The 12,937-nt window shown below is 47.2% G+C and overlaps 1 protein-coding gene across 1 annotated transcript in view; it reads right to left on the bottom strand.

Annotated features, from left to right (window-relative positions):
* SNCAIP (synuclein alpha interacting protein) overlaps positions 1–12,196 on the bottom strand; it is a 147,567-nt gene extending 135,371 nt beyond the window's left edge. The window contains exon 1 of the mRNA XM_068535766.1: positions 12,045–12,196. The gene's annotated coding sequence lies outside the window, so the exon portion shown is untranslated. The remainder of the gene's footprint in view (positions 1–12,044) is intronic.
* Positions 12,197–12,937: the final 741 nt, after the last annotated feature.

Here is a 12,937-nt window from a genome sequence, read left to right as displayed (position 1 = left end):
GCTCTGAGTGTGCAGGACTTCTGGGGCATGAAATGCATTTACATACATTATGAAACACAAAGAAGAATCGATCAAGTCTGTTAGCGGGAGAAACTTACATCCCTCTTCTTACCAAATCAACCTGTAACTTGTGAAGAACTCTGTTATTTCCTAGCAACAGGAGTAAACACTGCGCTATATCCTGTGCCTAAGATGTGTAACCATGTTAATCTGCGAGTACTCAACTTAATTAAACATTAGACTTTTAAATTGTATTTTTAGTGCACAACAGTACTGCTAAATTATGATGATCAGCCGCGAAGTGTGCTTATGTCTGCAGAGCTCAGGGAATGAAAATGAATCATTATTTTCCATCTTGATATGACTGCTTTTCTCTGAGTTCACGGGCCTCAGAGTTCATTGGAACTATATGGCTAAAACATAGGTTGGAGACCTCATTTAGGAAAATTCCTTTAAACCTTTCACCACTTTGACAAACCCAGTCCAAGCTCACTGAGCCAGTTCAAAAGTAGCTCTCAGCCTTTTTATAGGTTTTCAATTACACCAACACAGCACACCAGAGCCATCATGTTGGACAAAGGACACTGCAGATACAGACAGGCACGAGTTCTTTTTAAGAGACTCACATGAAAGCAGCCTTCCCCAAACTGGAGCCAACAGATAAAAAGCACTCCCTGTCTTGAACCATCCTTGACTTATTAAAAAGAGATCTTCGAATTACTTAAACATGGTTAGTGTTTGGTTATCTACAATTGGATGTATGCTACGATTTTTCTGGCTTTTTAGAATTTAGTCTGCAAAAATATTGGCAGCTACTTTGCCCTCCAACTGTTCCAAATAGTTTTTTTGAGGAATTGTTCAAAACACTCTCTAGACTTCATTCATCCTCCTCCTACATAGTGTGTGACAGCAGGATTTACTTTTCCCTGTATGCACTCTGAGAAACAAAAACCTCAAGGAGGTCAAGGAGCTTTCCAGGTTGAAAATGGGAATCAACTGCAGAAAACGAAGGTTAGGCCTAATTCCACTTTCTATTTCAACGTACCTTTTGAGTGGGCCTGAGGTAACCATACTCTTTTCTGATACAAGAAGTCCTTCTTAAGATGCTTATATGACTTAACAGATCAAACACTAATGTTTTCTCCCCTTTGCAAACTTTGAATTTATTTGAATATGTGATTAGTATGGTTTTGTCGCAGTACCAATCTTTGAGGTTTGGTTGAATCAATTATTTTAAGTGGCATTTATCATTAGGGGTAAAGTAGACCAGCAAGCACATGCACATTAGTTGGTTAGAAGAACTTGCAAAATTTAAATACTGTACGTGCAAAGGCAAACTGACTCAGCCTATAAATCTCCCATTCTCTCAGGGGGCGTAGTGATGACTCTAAAACCACTGGAAACATAGAGAAAGCTCATCATTATGACTCTAACAGCTCCCTGATGCAGGCTATTCCTTCTTTGTGTAGTTAATGTTCTAGATGTCAGCTGGCCTTCTTTGTAATCTCGCTGGGAGGCTTGTCCAGTGGACAAGTTTTGTTTTGGTGTTTGGTCTGTCCTGCCTACGCCCCCTCCCCTACCGCCGTTAAATAAGACGTTACGGTTTAACATGCTAGACTGCAGATAAGTTCCCCTAGTATTCAGTATTAGAGGAGGTGAAGCTTCACACTCAACGAGACACATAGAAGCTCAGCACGATTCTAGGCTAGAATGTCCCTTTTAACTATCAAGGCCCCCTGTCCACTCAGTCTGACTCAAATGCAGTTCTGCGGCACCGGACAGAACCAGGGATCGCAAGGCAGGAGCCAGGGGTGGGGAGGTGAGCCCCCTCCCCAATACCAATCCCTTCCGCTCCTGAGGTTACAAATAACCCTCCCCCATCCTTTAACGCGTTCAATGTCCCAAATGCCAACTGTGGGCCTCCTAAACACTGCACTCTACACGAGGGACAGAGAGATGACCGACACGTTGCCTGCCCCCAAAGGCCCATGTTCGAGAGAGCAGACAGCCGAGTACAACACCTCCTGGTGGGGCGACGGCAGAGGCGCAAGCTAAGTGCTGCGGGGGACAGAGGTGGTGGTGGCTGAGTCTGCCCTTGGGACTCCCAGGGCCTCCTCAGAGCCCGAGCCTGCAGGCCACCACGGGAGCCACGAGCCACATGTGGTGACTGAGGATGGCAAGCGTGGCTGGTCTGTGTTAAGAATAAAATACACCCAACTGTACTCAATATCTTGTAATAACATATAATGGAAGATAATGTAAAAAAAGAATATATATATTTATATATATATGTATAACTGAATCACTTCGCTATCTACCTGAAACTAACACAGCATTATAAATCAACTATATTTCAATAAAAATTTTTTAAAATTAAAAAAATAAAATACATTCAAATTTCAAAGAGTTTGGGAAAAAAAGAATGCAAAGAATCGGTTAATGATTTTTTAAAATATTGGTCACATAGGGCGACGCTAATACTCTGGATATACTGGGTTAAGTAAAACATTATTAACATTAATTTCACCTGTTTCCTTCTACTTTTCTTACTGTGCCTACTGGAAGATCTGAAATGACCTATGGGGCTCGCATCCATGGATCCTATTTATTTCTAGCAGGCTGTTCTGGTCACAAGCAGACATTTGGGGAGAAAACCCAGGAGGCTGTCTCGGGGGCAGGTGGGCAAGAGGGGAGAAGTAGCCATGGAATGAGAGAAGAGGTGACACACGGGGAGCCCAGAGGGGCTACAAAGAGGGAACAGAGGCTGACGGTGTGTTTGTTCCCTGAAGAGTACTTACCCGCCGGATTCATTTGCAGCGGAGAGACTACAACATGAAGACCAAAACAAGGACAATAGTCACATCACCAATACCTGAGAAGCAGGCTGTGGTTTACAGGGAGCCAGACCGACCAGTCAGCCTTGTCTTCACTCCATCTGTGGCCTGTTGTCTGGTCACTCTGCCTTCTCACCTGCAAAGGGGGACCTGAGAGGAACTGCTCTGCTCGTGGGTCCCCCTTCCTCTGTCAAGCAAGTCTCTGGAAACCTGAAGCTCTCTAAACACCCTGAGAGGGAGGACGGAAAGGGCTAGAGAACTAGACATATTTGGGACTACAAAGAATGGAATGAATCCTTTATACTTCCTTTTTCATCCAACTTATCGCACTTTATTTAAATCCTTTGTTAGCCCCCTTCTCTGCTAGATGTGAGCCGGGCGTAAGCGCCAAGAGCTCAGGACCCACATCTGTGTGCTGCCGTGACCACAGCTCCGAGTGTGGAGCCGGGCAAACAGGCGCCCACAATAAACATCTGTGGACGGGCTCACATGGAGAACGTGCAGGCGCTTGTGTTGTGGAGGATGTGCTGAGTTAAAGTTTCCAGGTGTGTAAACGGCACTCCGGACCAAGTGCGGCGCTCACCCAGGGATGGTCTGGCAGTCGGGCCGCATCTCTCTAGGGATGTTATCTGCTCTGCGCGGCAGGCGACAGTGAGCTGAGACCTTCCCAGCCCTTGTCCACTCTGGCACTGGAAACTTTCCAGGAGGCTCCTGAGGCAGAAGCAGCCACTTGACTGACTTTCAACGGGGAAGCTGAAGGCTGAGGGCAGTCAGGACCAACAGAGGCTGGGAGTCTCCCTGACCGGGTCTCATGCCTCTCCTGGTAAGAAGAATGGAGTGAAGGAGCAGTGATGCAGATCTGGGTTCTGCGTTTAATTCCACGCTGACTGCTTGGCAGCTGGGAGACAAGTAAGTTCCTTCTCCGAACTTCACTCTCCACAGCTTAAAACAGGGCTCATCATGCACGTCTTAGGGGCTGGTTGGCTATGATGTGCTTTTCAGAAAGGACTGGCACATGGTGATCATGATAAATGGTTACATGTGATACACGGTAAACACTCAACAATGGCTGTTACCCTTCTTCCAGATTACAGCTTTTAAGCAAGGTTTTTAACCTGGAGGCCATGGAGCCCCAGGAAATCCACAGATGGAAACTCTTGAAATCAGATCCAAAGTGGTGTGTGTGTGAGTGTGCACATCTTTTTTCTCTAAGGAAAGAAACCATAGCTTTCATCAGAGCCTCAAAATGCTCTCAGACTGACAACAGGTTAAGAAACATTCTTAAGCTTCTGCGGCTTCCAAAGTGTTTAGCTCATTAGGTGTATCTTTGGTATAACTTTATGCGTGATTCTCAGAACTAAGCCTCTTCCATGCCTGTCCAAGAGGCCTACATTTTACACATGACAGTACAACCTCTGTAAGAGGCCTTTATTATCTGGCAACGGTAGATTCACGAGAACATAATCGGAATTTCTAAGGTAGACATTCATCTTAATTTCAACTACATAGAGTACTGGTGTCCTTACATCTTTAAACAACTTTTTCCATAGTGTTTTTGACATAATTGATGGCCAAGGAAGGCAGCTGGAATGTTTTATTCTTAGGAAGCGGTCACTTCGTTCTAGAACAACAACAAAAACATCATAATGGATGACTTGGGAGCCCAGTCAGGGATGGGGTCTCCTCCTCAACAACCCAGATGAGTGGCTGGCAGCTCTGCAGGCTCCAGGAAGAGGGAGCTTAGCGGCTTCAACTCTTTGAATCTTAGTTTTCTCACACGGAGAGGAAGGCTGAGAATGTAACATCTCTTTCCTGGGGCTGCTGTGAGGATTCCCTAAGAATAACTGCAACACAGAGAAAGTACCTCGGATATTAACTGTTAGATGCCCTCTCTACGGTAGGAAGAAAAAGTACTCCTCATCTGATCCCCGAGCCATAGAGTCTAGCCTTGAGATTAACTTTGGGCCACTGCTATTTTCCCACCTCTTTCTTAAGGCAGCTCTTAGTGACCAAGTAGGAAACGAGCAGTTGGGAGAACTGCTGCAAAAGTGTCTGAGCAGCAATTTCAAAGAGAACCTGTCTTCATGTCCAATGTTCCAAGACGCAAATATGAGAATCAAGTTAAACCTAGAAAAATCAAGTTAAACCCAGAAAAAACCTAAAAAATCACCTTAAAACCCCGAAGATTAACATTTCAGTACACATATTTCATTCACTCATTTAAAAATTATCATGCATCCCTGATGTGAGAGGTACTGTACTAAGCACAGGAATATACAAAGACGAGGAAGCACGGTGCCTCGCTAAAGACATTTACAGCAGAAGCAGAGACAGACTAGTATACCCAACGCCGACCACAGGGTCAAGTCCGAGGCAGGGGCTGGGTAGGAGGGGGTGTTCAGCAAAGGCTTCTTGAGAGAATAATACTTGGGTTGTACCCAGGAAGAGGAGTAGATGTCCACTAGGTCAAGAAAGGAGAAACAATATTCCACAGAGACAACAGCACATGCGAAAGTAGGAAAATGAGAGAGAAAATGGACATTTGGTGACCTTAGTGTTCGAGAGGTCAGCACAGCATGAGGATTATGTGGAGAGCTAAAAGAAGTGTGTTGCACGCCCTCACTCCCGTCCATCTGCTGTGTCCGACAGGAGGCAGGGCGTACATCATGGGGAATCCTGGAATTCACGGTTAAGAGCTTGGACTTCTTCCCCAGGGCCATGAAGTTTTGAATGGTTCTTCTTTTATGGAGATATAGCTGGCACGGAACATTGTATTAGTTTCAGGTGCAAAATATAATGATTTGATATTTGTATGTATTATGAAACGATCGCCACGATAAGTCTAGTTAACATCTATCACTACACATAGTTACAACTTTTTTCCTTATGATGAGAACTTTGAAGACCCGCTTTCTTAGCAACTTTCAAATATGCAATACATTATTTTTAACTATAGTCACCATGCTGTATATCACACCCCCATGACTTATTTATTTTACAGCTGGAAATTTGTACCTTTTGACCACGGATGCATGATTCGATTTTAACTATTCGTTCTTTAGAAAGAGCTCTCAGGCAGTGGTGAGGAGAATGGCCTGGTAGGGAGAGACGGGAGGCAGCATTTTAGAGGTGAGCTGTGAGGACTGAAACAGGGAGGGTCTAAACTAACATAGGGAAAAAGAGTAAGATTGAGAGATGGAACAGGAGGCCCTGGTGATTGATTAGGTGGAGGCAGAAAGGGAGACGGTCAGACCAGGACCATTCCCAGGTTTATGGCTCGGTGGCTTAGTGAGATATGCTATGTTCTCCGGGGAAAACAGATGGAACAGTAGATATCTGCTGTTTCTGTTTGCACAGCCTCCACTTTCTCTTCTTTTCAATATTTTCTCTTTAAAAACCACCCGTTCCCTGCTCTCAGGTCATTCGGTTTAGGAGGGCTTTGCTGACCACCCTCCCATGCACCTCTCCCACCTCCCACCCACTCCTCACACAGACTCCCTCCCGTTCCTGAAGGCTCCAGGACTGGACCCACTATCAAGGCCGAGCCAAGAAGCATGTTCCCAATCTCTGGCCATAAGAACTGGTTCAGGCATGAGCATATGATCAAAGCGGTCTAATTAGAGTAAATCCTGAATTATTCTCTTTTCCCACAGGGAGTAAGTTTAAAGCTGCTGATGAACATTTTACCACCATGAAGAAGACAAAAGCAGAATTGGATCCTTCCTGAACTTTTCCACTACAGGAGCCAGGATATGTCCCTTCCTACTTGAACACTGGGTTTCTGTGACTTGCTGACAAATACAAAAAGTAAAGACAATTGTGTTTCAAAAAAGAAAACCCAGAGTCTATTTTTGTAAGTGGTGGATTATAAAAACCTATATTACTGTGACACTAGCACCTTAGAACATTTCAATCTGCAAAACACATTTAGGGACTTTATAGCAAATTCTTTTGTGAATAATGAAAAGCCAGACCGGACTGCTTTAGAAAATGTTACTGCGGCAGATAATGGCACCTTCACTCATTAAGTTAACATTTGTTGAATACCTTCAGGGTTCTTAGACTTGTGCAACAGAAACCAGAAAAGCGTATGCTCAGGTTTGAGCTGGTCCATACGAGGCCCTTCCATAAAGAGCAGCTCTGTGTGCTGTTGCGACTGATCGTGTGATGTGAGCAAGGCCAGGTGTTTCGGGCTGGCCTGACAGCTGCACCCGATGGTAAGGACACCACCCGAATTTCAGCCTAGCCACCAAGAAAACAAGGCTGGCGAAGCAGCACCTCGACTGAGCCCTCAGGTGAAAGACGGCACAGAACGTGTTCTGCATTCCTCTCCCCTCTAATGAAATATCCACTGACGTTTATGGAGGAGCCTGGATGACGCATTGTGTCGGCTCTCTCCTTTCTCTACTCTCCCTCCATGAGAAAACCCTGCCACTAGCATGGGTTTAACTGTCATTAATGCGCTGACATCTCTATGTAAATGTGCCTGAATTGTCACCTCCTACCCTGCCTGCTTCCCCGTGGCTAGGCCCAAATAAATCTTCAAGTGTTCATCTCTGGCGGATACTGGCTGGTTTTGCCACCTTGTGTCCATTCCCAATTTTGATAGCATTGCTCCCATGTCCTTTGAGGAAGCACCCACCTATTCCCCATTGTGTGCTGTCTTAGCGGGGCTGTCAGTCAAGGCTTCTGGCTCAGCAGTGTGCCTGCCACTCAAACTAGGCCCAAGGATTTCTCTTTCCTGCTTCACTAAGTCCAAGGGCAGAGCCTTCCATGGGCAGACCTCCAGCTGCATGTGCCTCAGGAAAAAGAACTTCAGTTCCTACTCCCCAGCCTCCCAGAGAGGTTTTGTTTCTATCCTGAGAGTGGTTCTGACTTCCCTTTGACCCTTAGGATATCCTCCAGGTTGCATTTTGTTTTCTGTTGCTTTACAACTAGAGAAACTTAGCGGTATAGAATCCACTGCCATTTAAACACTAAGCAATAGTGACATTCATAGTATACTCTGCAGCTTATAAAGTACTTTCACATGCAATTCATCTCTTTTAATCAACCTTCCTGGAACTGAATTTTTCTCCTCCCCCCAAATAAATCACTTATTGATTTCTCTATTTCTCACAACAGCACAATCATTCTTTCAGTCACTTAAGCTTTTTTAATTCTCATAATGATTCTGACTGTAATCAGTCACCTAATGATATATACGGGCTCTCCCAGGTCGATCCCTCCCTTTCCATTCTCTCTGCCTCCACCTTTGTCAGAGCTTTCCTCACCTCCCACCAGGGACCGCTGACTCTGCTACCAGCCTACTGTTTCCAGACCATCCTAACGCCGCTGGGAGAGGCTATGGCTAAAATTTTATTACCGTTGTCACTCCTCCTCCTCTACCTGTGGTTTTCAGAACAAAGATGATAGCACAATGATTTATAGGGCAATTCCCTAGCCTCAATTCTGGGCTGTTTACAAGTATACTATCTTATAGTACACTATCCCTCAACACAAAACATTTGCTAGAACAAGTGTTTTCATACACGTACTAGATTGCAAAAAAAATTGCTACAATTTTTTGCAGCTCCCTCTGATCGTAAGTGGAGTCTTTCAATACCCCTTGAATCCGGGGTGACCTTGTGATTTGATTTGGCCAATGGGAAGGTAGCAAGTATAATACAGTACAAGCAGAGGCTTAAAAATCACCTTGAATTGGGGTTTGCTCTTTCACTGCTTTTGGAACACTGCTTGTCTGCCACATAAAGAAGCCCACACTAGTCAGCTGGAGAATGGGAGGCACATGCCCCAGTTACCTGTTAATGTGACCTAATAACTGCCAGACATAAATGGGGCCATCCTGGCTCATCCAAACTACCAGCTGACTGAAGATAACTGAGGAACTCAACCAAGACCAGCAGAAGAACCACCTAGCTGAACCCAACCTGAACTGCCAACCACAGAATTGCAAGCTATAGCATCATTTTAAGCAACTACATTTGGGGGTGATTTGCTACACATCAATGGATAACTGATAAAACATCTAAGCTGATTTGATTAATTTCTCCTGGGAATTCCTTTTCAATTACTACTCAGTGTCTTGGGCACTCAATCATAAAATATCTTCTTTCATCTTTTGTACCATTATTTTTCATGTGTCCTATTTCCCCCTTGTAAGTTCCTTGTGAAGAGACTGCATATTTTTATATCCCATGTATGTACAAAGTGTATACACAATGACTATTTAGGAATCAATCAGTACTTTTCCAGGGCCCAGCCATCAATCATATCAATTAACATTAATCATTTCAACACATATTTTGATCATTAATTTTAAAAGCTTAAAGAAAGAGCTGATAAGATACAAACCATAAAATACAAAATCTAGTTATCTAACTTATGTAAAGCAAAAAATCATGCATAGGGGGCTTCCCTGCTGGCACAGTGGTTGGGAGTCCGCCTGCCAATGCAGGGGACACGGGTTCGAGCCCTGGTCCGGGAAGATCCCACATGCCGCGGGGCGGCTGGGTCTGTGCGTCACAACTACTGAGCCTGCGCTCTAGAGACCGCGAGCCACAACTACTGAAGCCCGCGCGCCTGGAGCCCGTGCTCCGCAGCGGGAGAGGCCACCGCAGTGAGAAGCCTGCGCACCGCAGCGAAGAGCGGCCCCCGCTCGCCACAACTGGAGAGGGCCCGCGCGCAGTAGCAAAGACCCAGCACAGCCAAAAATAATAAATTTGAAAAAAAAAGAAAAAGTGCCTTGAGGTTTGCAAGTTACGGCATAACTCTTGATAATAACCATACATTTAAAACAAAGTCATGCATAGTATGTATCATATTAGTAACCATTTCACTGATTCATTTTCAGAAAATTAATTCTTGTAAGTGGAATCTGCACACCAGTCTAAGTGGCACAAGGAAACAAGTATATAAAGGTAAAAGCTTCACAGAAGCAAATGTCTGATTTTCACCAGGAAATTATTTTTCTCCCAAGACACTTATTTCTCCTATGTGGTTTGCAACCCTAATCTGACAGACTGCCAAAAACAAGCCTTCTATTCTAAGAGTGTCACTGATTCTCTTGCTGCTGTTCAATTAGATTTTGTATTTAAGAGAAATTCCCTTGTGTTTCTTATAATGATGTACCTGCTCCTTGGGAGGTTTCCTCTCTTGACAAGAAATGCCTTCGGTATGGCAAGAAAAACAGCTCCAGGCTTTCTCTGATAATATCAAAGATCATTTGTTTGTATTAGATGGTTATGTGGGTTTCCCTCCTCTTAAGAGCAGTAAAGTACCCTTACAATTCCTTCTAAGACAACAGCGCACACAAAGTTTCTTGGCCTCTGTTCTGCATTTCTACTATATACCTTCACAAGAACAACTACTTGGAAGTAGCAAAGCTGTGACATAGTAGACAGAGAAATGCATTTGCTTTAGTCCCTTCCTTTTGGATATCAATACACAATAAATGTCAAATCAATAAATGCAGCATCATTTCAAATCCACCATATTGTAACCTTTCCTCATGAAATGCTTGCTATAAATAAAATGAAGTTTATGTTCAAAATTGTATAGCTTATTTTTTATATTTAATTTCTAACTGAGATGTCCAAAGATCCTTAAGAGAACCACCACCTTTTTCTTCCTGTTTCTAGACCTGGAACTCCTACATGTTTGGTTTTGGGTAATCTTCAGTTAATACTGCCTTCAAGAGAGACTTCTGCTATGGTGATGAAAATGTCACACCTTTTCAAATAGTTTTAAGGACACCTTAAGGGTGTCTCCTTAGACTCTAACCAGGCTGAATGTAATTTAATATTGAGATGCATCAGAAATACCCAACAGACATTCTCTCCCAGATGTAAACACATTAACATACTGCTTTCCCACACCTTGTCCTCTTTGCCTTTTAAAATTTCAGTATGTACAAATGAAATACAGATTTCAACCCATTCACAACTGGGACATCTGCTCCATAATAAGAGAAATAGGTTTTTGCCTTCCTGCAGATTCAGCAAGGAAAGCCGTGCTTGAAAATGACGTGTTTAGAGTGACACCTTGGAGGACTGACATACTCTGCACACATGTAATCCTCATAAACCTCCCCAGACAGCCCTCATTTCATTTCACAAACTGCATCCTGGCTGGGCTCCACAGCACGTGGTGTGTGGTGAGACTGCCCTGCAGCGGTTCTCCCTTCCTCTGGGCTCTTTGATGGACACTTGTCAGTAACAGCCAAGAGGAGTGGGGCCCAGCCACCAGCAAGTGAAAAACGGCCACCGATAGTAAGCTTAATTAACTTTCCCAAGGAAAGCCTGTTCCCACAGGAAAAAACACCACGTTTCCCCCCTCCTAGCGGTCCATTGAAAATGAGCAACAATGCTGTTGCCTTTTTGTTTCCCAAAGACTTTCTTCCTTGCAAGCAGTAGCGTGTTCCTCAAAGAATGCTAGTATTTCCTGTGGAAACTGTATGGCTGCCAGTAATGGCTCATAATTTTCCCTCTTTTCTTTTCGTAAAAATGAAATAAACAAAACGTGGCATTTGACAATAGCCAAAATACCAGTTCACCTCACTTACCACCTGCAGATGAAAGTCATCACCACGAAAGAAGGCCAGGAGACAAACACTCCCGGCTAAAACTGACGCGGACGAGCCCGGGACGCAGGACGGCGCCCGAGGGTGGCGGTCGAAGCCCGGGCAGGACGGAGCAGCCAGTGGGTGCGGTGCGGCTGAGCGAGGGGCTCCCCTTGGGCCGTGGCAACCCTAGGCGTCCCTCTTCTGCGATTACTATTATTGTTGGTGGTGCTGTTGCTATTACTATTACTTCGCCCCTCATTATCTCAGCTCTTAGGAGCCGCGGCACTGCCCATCCCTGCCTCCGATACGATCCCAGGTGGCAGCAAGAATAATAATCACACGAAACCGGCAAATGAAAAGAACAATCCTTTGGAAATTGAGGCGGGGGCTGTTCCCCCCTCCCCCAAGGAGAGCAGCCGCTTGGCAGCCGCCGCCGCCGTTGCTGTAGAGACCTCCCCCCAAACCCTTTCTGCAGAGGCACCGCCGCTACTCGAGCAGCCGGGACTCGCGGCACAAAGGGGGCCCGGGGCTCAGTGGGAGCCAGGGCGACACCCGCCCAGGTCGCCCGGTGCAAACTTGGAAAGGCTCAGCCGCCCGCGGCGCCGCCCCCCGCCTCCCCGCGGCGCCCGCCCAGGACCTGGACTCACCGGGGGCGCCCGGCGCTGCGGCGGCTCGGGAGCGCGGACTACGGACGGACGGACGGATGGACGGACGGCGGCGGCGGGAGCAGGAACCGCCGCAGCCGGAGCGGGCGGCGGAGGCGCTGCCGCGGCCCCGCTACGTCACAATGCGGCCGGGCCTCCGGCGCCGCTCCCCGGGCCCCGCAACGGACGCGAGCGGGCGGAGGCAGCCCCGGGGCGGCGGGCGCGGAGCCGGCGCGGAGGGGCGCGGAGGGGCGCGGAGGGGCGCGGAGGGAAGCGGAGCGCGGCGCGGGCGCACCTCTGGGATGGGGGCGCGGTCACCGCCGCCCGGGCTGCAGGGGCCGCCGTGTCCCCCCGGCCCGCGAGCCCCCTCGGCCTGACTGACGGCGACCCTCCCCGCGGCGCTCCCCGCGCGGCCCGCGCCCCGGCCGCGCCGCCTCCTCGTCCCGGACCCCCGCCCGCCCTCCTGCCCGCGGCGGTCAGCGAACCTGCTCTTTCTTCTTTACCTTTCGCTCTGGTACCTCTGCTGCCTTTGCCGCCCCTCAACTGGCTTTCTCCGCTTCTCCCCTCCTACTTTTTGCCCCCGCTTCCCCCTTTCTCCTCCGCCTCCCTCCCCCGCTTGGCGGCCTCTCCCCCCGGAGATGAAATCGCCCCTCACCGTGATCCCTGCGTCGACTGCTGCCACCTCATTGGTCCCCAAACCATTCCAGGGTTCCAGCCTCAGCCGGGAAAAGAGACTCGGGGCGGGGGGGGGGGGGGAACGGAACATGGGCACTGTCCTGGGAAACTGCTGTGCTTCGGGAACCCCTGGCAGAGTCCTCAGGGGCTGGCACAGTCCTCAGCCCCCAATCCTCTCCCCCGCCACGCCAGGCTCGCCCACCCTAGAGGACTTCGCCAAG

The sequence above is a fragment of the Eschrichtius robustus genome, chromosome 2 (assembly GCF_028021215.1).
Source record: "Eschrichtius robustus isolate mEscRob2 chromosome 2, mEscRob2.pri, whole genome shotgun sequence".
Taxonomy (NCBI): Eukaryota; Metazoa; Chordata; class Mammalia; order Artiodactyla; family Eschrichtiidae; genus Eschrichtius; species Eschrichtius robustus.
The sequence above is the reverse complement of the archived record's forward strand: the minus strand, read 5'-3'. Positions and strand labels throughout refer to the sequence as shown.